Source organism: Labrus mixtus, chromosome 10 (assembly GCF_963584025.1).
Source record: "Labrus mixtus chromosome 10, fLabMix1.1, whole genome shotgun sequence".
NCBI lineage: Eukaryota > Metazoa > Chordata > Actinopteri > Labriformes > Labridae > Labrus > Labrus mixtus.
This window is the reverse complement of record NC_083621.1, coordinates 650,272-659,939: the sequence shown is the minus strand read 5'-3', so window position 1 is coordinate 659,939 and position 9,668 is coordinate 650,272.

Genomic DNA, 9,668 nt, shown 5'->3' with positions numbered 1-9,668 from the left:
GACTGAGAGGGAGGGGGGGTGGTAGAGAGAGAGAGAGAGGACCCGGACTGAGAGGGAGGGGGGTAGAGAGAGAGAGAGAGAGAGAGTGAGAGGACCCGGACTGAGAGGGAGGGGGGTAGAGAGAGAGAGAGAGAGAGAGAGAGACTTTGTCCACTAGAGAAGAAATTCTGAGTGCTGCCGGGAAGAAGCACTGTCAACCGGGAGAAGGAGAGAGAGAGGACCTGGAGAGGAGGGGTGGGCAGAGAGAGAGAGGGGGGGTGGGCAGAGAGAGGGGGGGGGGGGGGGGGGGGGGGGCAGACAGAGATGGAGAGAGATGAAGGGCTGTGTGTGTGGCGGTTATATCATGATAAGAAAAGACATGAGGTTAATTCTTCTAAAACAAAAGGGATTTACAAAGAGGTTTGAACTAATCCAGCGTGATGGCAGCACTCCGTCCCTCACAGACTTATATCATATCAGACATATCAGACTGTCTGTTAGCTCAAAGTGTTCAGGCTGCTCCATGTGAAGCGTTCCTAAAGACGAGAACAGAACCATTAGATCATGAGATGAGGAGTCCGACCGCGTTCTCCAGTCCACCTTCATGCTTGGGTCTTTGGGGTCGAGGACCGGGTTTGTTGATATCTGTTGATTTTCATCATATCAGGAGTTTAAATATTTGGTATCGTGACGTCATCAGAGTGGCTAATGTGGAGAACTTGAGGACTTGGGTTGGGAACCGAAGGGTTGCCGGTTCAAGTCCTGGTGCGGACCAAGACAGACCTAACCCTAACCGAATTTCCCCTCGGGGAGTAATAAAGTAAATCAAAATCATAAATCTAATTAATTGCGTTAGTTCGTTCAAAAGGTGATGTGATGGATAATTAGGAGAGCGGAGAAGAGCGAGTATTAAATCCAGCTCGCTGTACACACTCCAGGTGGAGGTGATGACACAGGTGAGCTGGCAGTGATCCTCCTGGTGGACCCCAATGTGTTCCCAGGCCAGACAGGATCCCCTCAAATGATAAACTAAAGTCAAACTCCCGGGCTGAGTACAGGTCCCACTCCGGCCCTGCACGTCCTCGCGTCAGGTTTCTTACTTCTCCTTTTGGGTTGTCTTTATGAATTCTTTGTGTGTCATTAGATCCTAAATCTAAGATGTGCAGCGTGTCCCTGCAGCCCATGTGATCGTTCAGATCCCGTCTGAACGTGGCTGCTCTCTGAGCCGTAAAGTTCTCACACAAAGTTTAACCAAAGATTCACATCGACAGGAGAAATGGAGGATCTTTCCGATGAGGCAGATTTAGGCCAGACTCACTCACAAACCTTTTTTCATTTTGTAGTTTCCTGCTCACAGTTTGAAAGCTCACAGTCCAGATTCATGTCGACAGCACACCTCTAATTGGTTCTCCGCTAAAATACGGACAGACAGTCCGGTCCAGTAGCAACAAACAAACAACAAAGAACAAAGACAACAAACAAACAATGTCAACAACGATAACAAACAAACAACAACGACAACAAAGACAACAAACAAAGACAACACACAACAAAGACAACAAACAACAAAGACAACCAACAAAGACAACAAACAACAAAGACAACCAACAAAGACAACAACGACAACAAAGACAACAAAGACAACAAACAACAAAGACAACAAAGACAACAAAGACAACAAAGACAACAAAGACAACAAACAACAAAGACAACAACGACAACAAAGACAACCAACAAAGACAACAAACAACAAAGACAACAAACAACAAAGACAACCAACAAAGACAACAAAGACAACCAACAAAGACAACAACGACAACAAAGACAACAAAGACAAAAAACAACAAAGACAACAAACAACAAAGACAACAACGACAACAAAGACAACAAAGACAACAAAGACAACAAACAACAAAGACAACAATGACAACAAAGACAATAAACAAAGACAACAAAGACAACAAACAACAAAGACAACCAACAAAGACAACAACGACAACAAAGACAACAAAGACAACAAACAAACAACAAAGAACAAAGACAACAAACAATGTCAACAAAGATAACAAACAAACAACAACGACAACAAAGACAACAAACAACAAAGACAACCAACAAAGACAACAACGACAACAAAGACAACAAAGACAACAAAGACAACAAACAACAAAGACAACAAAGACAACAAAGACAACAAAGACAAAAAACAAACAACAAAGACAACAGACAAAACAAAGACAACAAACAAACAACAAAGACAACCAACAAAGACAACAAAGACAACCAACAAAGACAACAACGACAACAAAGACAACAAAGACAAAAAAACAACAAAGACAACAAACAACAAAGACAACAAAGACAACAAAGACAACAAACAACAAAGACAACAACGACAACAAAGACAATAAACAAAGACAACAAAGACAACAAAGACAACCAACAAAGACAACAACGACAACAAAGACAACAAACAAAGAACAAAGACAACAAACAATGTCAACAAAGATAACAAACAAACAACAAAGACAACAAACAACAAAGACAACCAACAAAGACAACAACGACAACAAAGACAACAAAGACAACAAAGACAACAAACAACAAAGACAACAACGACAACAAAGACAACAAAGACAACAAAGACAACAAACAACAAAGACAACAAAGACAAAAAACAAACAACAAAGACAACAAAGACAACAAAGACAACAAAGACAAAAAACAAAGACAACAGACAAAACAAAGACAACAAACAAACAACAAAGACAACAAACAAAGACAAAAGACAACAAACAAACAACAAAGACAACAAACAAACAACAAAGACAACAAACAAAGACAACAAAGACAACAAACAAACAACAAAGACAACAAACAAACAACAAAGACAACAAACAAAGACAACAAACAAACAACAAAGACAACAAACAAAGACAACAAAGACAACAAACAAACAACAAAGACAACAAACAAACAACAAAGACAACAAACAAACAACAAAGACAACAAACAAAGACAACAAACAAACAAACAAAGACAACAAACAAACAATAAAGACAACAAACAAAGACAACAAAGACAACAAACAAACAACAAAGACAACAAACAAAGACAACAAACAAACAACAAAGACAACAAACAAAGACAACAAACAAACAACAAAGACAACAAACAAAGACAACAAACAAACAACAAAGACAACAAACAAAGACAACAAACAAACAACAAAGACAACAAACAAAACAAAGACAACAAACAAACAACAAAGACAACAAACAAACAAAGACAACAAACAAACAACAAAGACAACAAACAAACAACAAAGACAACAGACAAACAACAAAGACAACAAACAAAGACAACAAACAACAAAGACAACAGACAAACAACAAAGACAACAAAGAAAGACAACAGACAAACAACAAAGACAACAAACAAAGACAACAGACAAAACAAAGACAACAAACAAACAACAAAGACAACAGACAAAACAAAGACAACAAACAAACAACAAAGACAACAGACAAAACAAAGACAACAAACAAACAACAAACAACAAAGACAACAGACAAAACAAAGACAACAAACAAACAACAAAGACAACAAACAAACAACAAAGACAACAGACAAACAACAAAGACAACGTATGTGGTGGAAGTTGGGGGTGGTCGTCTGTACAGCTCCTCAGGGGTCCAGCAGGATGATCTAGCTGTGCAGCAGAGACAGAATGAAGAAGTCTTCTTGGTTTCAGGCGTCGGGTTGGACAGGCTGTAACTGTTAAATGTCTTTCCACCTCGACGGTTGCAGTTTGAACTCCTTAACAAGCTTGCAATGAGAATATTTGGAACAATACATTAGCATCTCTGCTGGGAGTTAGCAGCAGAGATGGTGAATGAGGGGAGACGAGGCTCCAGAACACGCTTTATGAATCTTTAAAGAGCATATAATATATATTTGCAATGTGCATCCACATCTGTAATTCAAATCAACATTACAGAGACGGAGAGAGTTCAAAAAAAGCCCCGTCGACAGTTCAAGGAAGATGAGGAAATATTAAATGTTAGTTTTCTTCTAAACTATGAAAGTGTTTGAGTCTGCATCAGAGACGTGTCGGGGCTCAGGGGGGGCTCAGGGGGGGCTCAGGGGGGGTCGTCTTTACTCTCAAATTAACAGACCCAGAGCTAACAGGATACCTGCCATCGATCAGAACCTGAACCTGAACTAGGAAACATGCTCACTTTGTCCTCGGGTCAGTAGGACCTCGTACTTCTCTGAGCATCCCTCCATATGAAGACTAGCTGCCTAAACAGGACCCTGAGAACCTAACCCCACACAGGACCCTAAGAACCTTGGAACCAAAGCCCACACAGGACCCTAAGAAGCTTACCCCACACAGGACCCTGAGAACCTAGTGTGGGTAAGCATACCTAGCCAATAAATCTGATTCTGATTATATTTGTGTTAAATGCAGTGAGGGAAAAACCACATGGATGACTGTGATGGATCTATAAGCATCAGGGTTAAAGTTCAAGGTGCAATGTGGTGATGAAGTGGTATGTCAGAGGTGTGTGCACACTGCATGCAGTTTGTGTGCTTAGAAAGAGCAGCTGCAGCAGTGGCTGAAGTCAAATGAACAAGAATGTGAGTTGGAATGCTGAGCCTGTGTAAAAGGAAAGTCACAGGAGTTACATATTAACGATGGCTCTGTCCCAATTAAAAGCCTCAGTGAGACATGACTATTAGCTAGCATGCACAACTAGAACTCAGCACCCCTACAGCTTCTTATTATGGGGTGTATCTGCCTTAAAGATAAACTGGGGAAGATCAGGTCACATGAAAATAACAAGTAACAAGTTATTATCAGCTCAAGGATGGGCTTCCTGTGACACAGATATTGGTTGGTGAAGTTACCTTGCAGAAGTAGGTCCCTGCATATGGTCTGCATGCACGGGTGACCCCGCCTCTTCTCCAGTGACATTGGATTGGTTTCAGCCCCCCTGCAACTTTGAATGTGTAAAATGTTTTTTTCTCACATGCCAAATTTTACAAAAGGTTATCAGAGAACATTCTGGGATCTTTAGAAAAGTATTTGCTAGCTGGGCTCTCCTTCCCTTAAAACCAGGGATGAGAGTCCTCTAAAGATCTGTATGCATGTACGTAAATATCTGAGTTCATAAATTTTAAATGATAAACATCCTGCATAAAGAGTCCGTCAGTATTAACTCATCCATTCACACACATTCACACGCTGATGATAGAGGCCGCTGAGTAAAGAGTCCATCAGTATTAACTCATCCATTCACACACATTCACACGCTGATGGTAGAGGCCGCTGAGTAAAGAGTCCATCAGTATTAACTCATCCATTCATACACATTCACACACTGATGGTAGAGGCCGCTGAGTAAAGAGTCCATCAGTATTAACTCATCCATTCACACACATTCACACGCTGATGGTAGAGGCCGCTGTGTAAAGAGTCCATCAGTATTAACTCATCCATTCACACACATTCACACGCTGATGGTAGAGGCCGCTGTGTAAAGAGTCCATCAGTATTAACTCATCCATTCACACACATTCACACGCTGATGGTAGAGGCCGCTGTGTAAAGAGTCCATCAGTATTAACTCATCCATTCACACACATTCACACGCTGATGGTAGAGGCCGCTGTGTAAAGAGTCCATCAGTATTAACTCATCCATTCACACACATTCACACACTGATGGTAGAGGCCGCTGTGTAAAGAGTCCATCAGTATTAACTCATCCATTCATACACATTCACACACTGATGGTAGAGGCCGCTGTGTAAAGAGTCCATCAGTATTAACTCATCCATTCACACACATTCACACTCTGATGGTAGAGGCCGCTGAGTGAAGAGTCCATCAGTATTAACTCATCCATTCACACACATTCACACTCTGATGGTAGAGGCCGCTGTGTAAAGAGTCCATCAGTATTAACTCATCCATTCACACACATTCACACTCTGATGGTAGAGGCCGCTGAGTGAAGAGTCCATCAGTATTAACTCGTCCTTAATTGTCAACCATTTGTTTATACCCTCCAACACTTATCTACGATGAAGTTGAAGTCACTGTCATCTTCTTAAGGACACTTCAAAGTCCACTTCCTTTGGTTGTGACTACATTACGTTAAACAAGTTTCACACACTCAAACTTTTCCATCACTGGATAATCCATCACGGCCAGCAGAAAGCCTTCGCCTCACTTTACAGTCGTTGCTTCACTGCCCAAGTTGAGAAATGTTTAATCATTGCTGTCAATCATCTGACATTAGCAGCAGATGTGAATGCAGAGTCTGCAGGAGGAATGATTCCCTGAAAAGCTTCCACATTGTTAGCCGGGACAACATATAGAAAGAACTCTCCTATAAGGAAGCATATCGTGTTACAGTGAGCATTAACCTGAGTGGTGACATGTGCTTCAGGACTTCAGTCTACAGATCCACAGAGTCCACTCAGAGGCTTTACATGCTGCTCCCTGGACGATGACGTCATGTCCGTACTTGAATGTGAACAGAGTGCTGGTTGTTCTGTGTGTGAACCCCCGGGACACTTCCTCTTTCATTCCTCTCTCTCTCAACTCAGGGGGTCACACATTAAACAACTTACTTCTTCTCCTTTCTTTCTTTTTGTCACAGTACAAGTGTCTCTGTCTCAAGGTTCAATATTTTCAGATTCAGTAGAGCTTTAATCCCTGCAGGCAGACCTGATGTTGGTAGAGTCTTTATGTGTAATGTCAGGATGTCAAACCTACCATGTCTTTTTCAGAGTGTGTTATAAACCTGCAGAGAAGAGCATGTGTGCATGTAACCACCGTGACATGGTGGTTTCACATGCCAAATAAAGCCAATGAGCCAATGGTGCCAGATTGCATGGCTGGCTTTTTGCACTAGGTTAACTCTCACTGCGACAGATGGTGTGTCTCATGTACACTGTAAAAGGTTATGTTACCTCGCTGTGGATTGTGCCCTCAACGTGGACCACACACAAACAGATACAACACACTGATGCATGACAACACATGAGAAAACATAAGACCACATGAGAACATATGAGGACACATGAGAACATATGAGGACACATGAGAACATATGAGGACACATGAGGACACGAGAACACATGAAGACACATGAGGACATATGAGAACACATGAGGACACATAAAGACATATGAGGACATGAGAACACATGAAGACATATGAGGACACGAGAACACATGAAGACACATGAGGACACATGAGAACACATGAGGACACATGAGAACATGAGGACACATAAAGACATATGAGGACATGAGAACACATGAAGACACATTAGGACACATGAAAATATGAGGACACATCAGGACACATAAGGACATATGAGGACACATGAGAACACATGAAGACATATGAGGACACATGAGAACACATGAAGACACATGAGGACACATGAAAACACGAGGACACATAAGGACACATGAGAACACATAAGGACACATGAGAACACATGAAGACACATCAGGACACATGAAAATATGAGGACACATAAGGACACATAAGGACACATAAGACCACATGAGGACACATAAGGACACATAAGACCACATGAAGACACATGCTGAAACACCGTCACTAAAGGTGTATGTTTTTGTTTTTCTTGCCCGTCTTTCCCTTTTTTGAAAGTAGGACACATGATACTGCTCCTGAAAGCTTCAGCACATTGTCTCATCCTTTCTGAAGCACCTCAGGGTTCGGCCATTATCTCTCATGTAATTACTAATCAGCAGACGTTCAGAACAAAAGAAGGATCAGGCTGAGACAGACTCCTGTTTTCCAGCAGGTTTCTCTCTGTTGGGTTTAAAGGGTGATAAGGTTATCGGCAAACATCTATCACTGATTTCCTGACACTCCTGGTGGTCAAAAATAATCAGATCGCACCTGGATCAACAGGCCTTGTGTTTTAAGACCCATAACTCATCTCCTGGGACTGGAGACATAGAGTGTGTGTGTGTGTGTGTGTGTGTGTGTGTCTGACACTTTATGCCGCTCACCACACGTCTCTAAGCTTTAGCAGCAGCAGATGTTGGTGCGAAGAGTTGCTGCTGTTGGAAACTGTTTTCTACTTTAACTGAATGTGTAAATCCTGATTATTTGTTTCACTGCAGGAGAGCTCACCAGACAATCCTGTGGTACTTGAAGAAGCTGGGGGACGACATGAACCAAACAGTGTTCAGACCAGGACTCGACCTGCGACCTGTGAGAAGTGAACCCTCTGTTCATGGGGCGCCTCCTCTATTGACTGATATGAACCAGCAACCAGCTACAATGACTCAAACACTCTTATGATCGTGAGAATGCAAAGTGGGAGGTCATTTCAGAACTTTGTTCACAGCTTTTTACAAAGTCATTTATCTGCACTGGTTTGTGTTTCACTGTGAAATCTCTTCCTGGATGATGTCACACATTGAATTAAGGGGAATCAACTTTCTTGTTGTTGGACTGTTGCATGTTTGCAGGAGTTCTGGGGTCCCCCCCCCCCCCCCTCTGCATGGTCCATCTGGACAAACTCAAATGAAAGAGGGGGGTCGTTTTTTCACTCAGGTTTGAACTTGAGGTTAATTAACCAGCTATGTTCATTACAGCAATGCAGAGGCTAAAGGCTAACGGGTGTGACCCTTTCATTTATTCAGATTCGAGTGGGCCACAACAAAGAAGTGATGTCATCATTTATTCATTTAATTGAATTCAGTCCAAACAAACGTCTTCATGTTGTGTCCGACGCAACGATAAAAACTGAACAAGAAAAGCAGTTCATCACTTAACCAAGAAGCTTTTACTTTGAAGGAAATGTCAAGAAACCAATTATCAATTCTGAACAGGAAAAAAATGACCTTTACTTTTTTAACAAGTGAATTAATTAACTCTAATCAACTCTTATCATTGGACCTGAAGGCTGACGGAGAGAAAACGTTCAAACACCGACCAACCATGTCACTAAAGCAACATGTTCATTTGTTTATATTAGGTTTTATTTTGTAATAAAATGTACTTCCTGCAGAGGTTTTATTTTGTAATAAAATGTACTTCCTGCAGAGGTTTTATTTTGTAATAAAATGTACTTCCTGCAGATGTTTTATTTTGTAATAAAATCTACTTCCTGCAGAGGTTTTATTTTGTAATAAAATCTACTTCCTGCAGAGGTTTTATTTTGTAACAAAATCTACTTCCTGCAGAGGTTTTATTTTGTAACAAAATCTACTTCCTGCAGAGGTTTTATTTTGTAACAAAATCTACTTCCTGCAGAGGTTTTATTTTGTAATAAAATCTACTTCCTGCAGATGTTTTATTTTGTAATAAAATCTACTTTCCGCAGAGGTTTTATTTTGTAATAAAATCTACTTCCTGCAGATGTTTTATTTTGTAACAAAATGTACTTCCTGCAGAGGTTTTATTTTGTAACAAAATCTACTTCCTGCAGAGGTTTTATTTTGTAATAAAATCTACTTCCTGCAGATGTTTTATTTTGTAACAAAATCTACTTCCTGCAGATGTTTTATTTTGTAATAAAATCTACTTCCTGCAGATGTTTTATTTTGTAACAAAATCTACTTTCTGCAGAGGTTTTATTTTGTAATAAAATCTACTTCCTGCAGAGGTTTTATTTTGTAATAAAA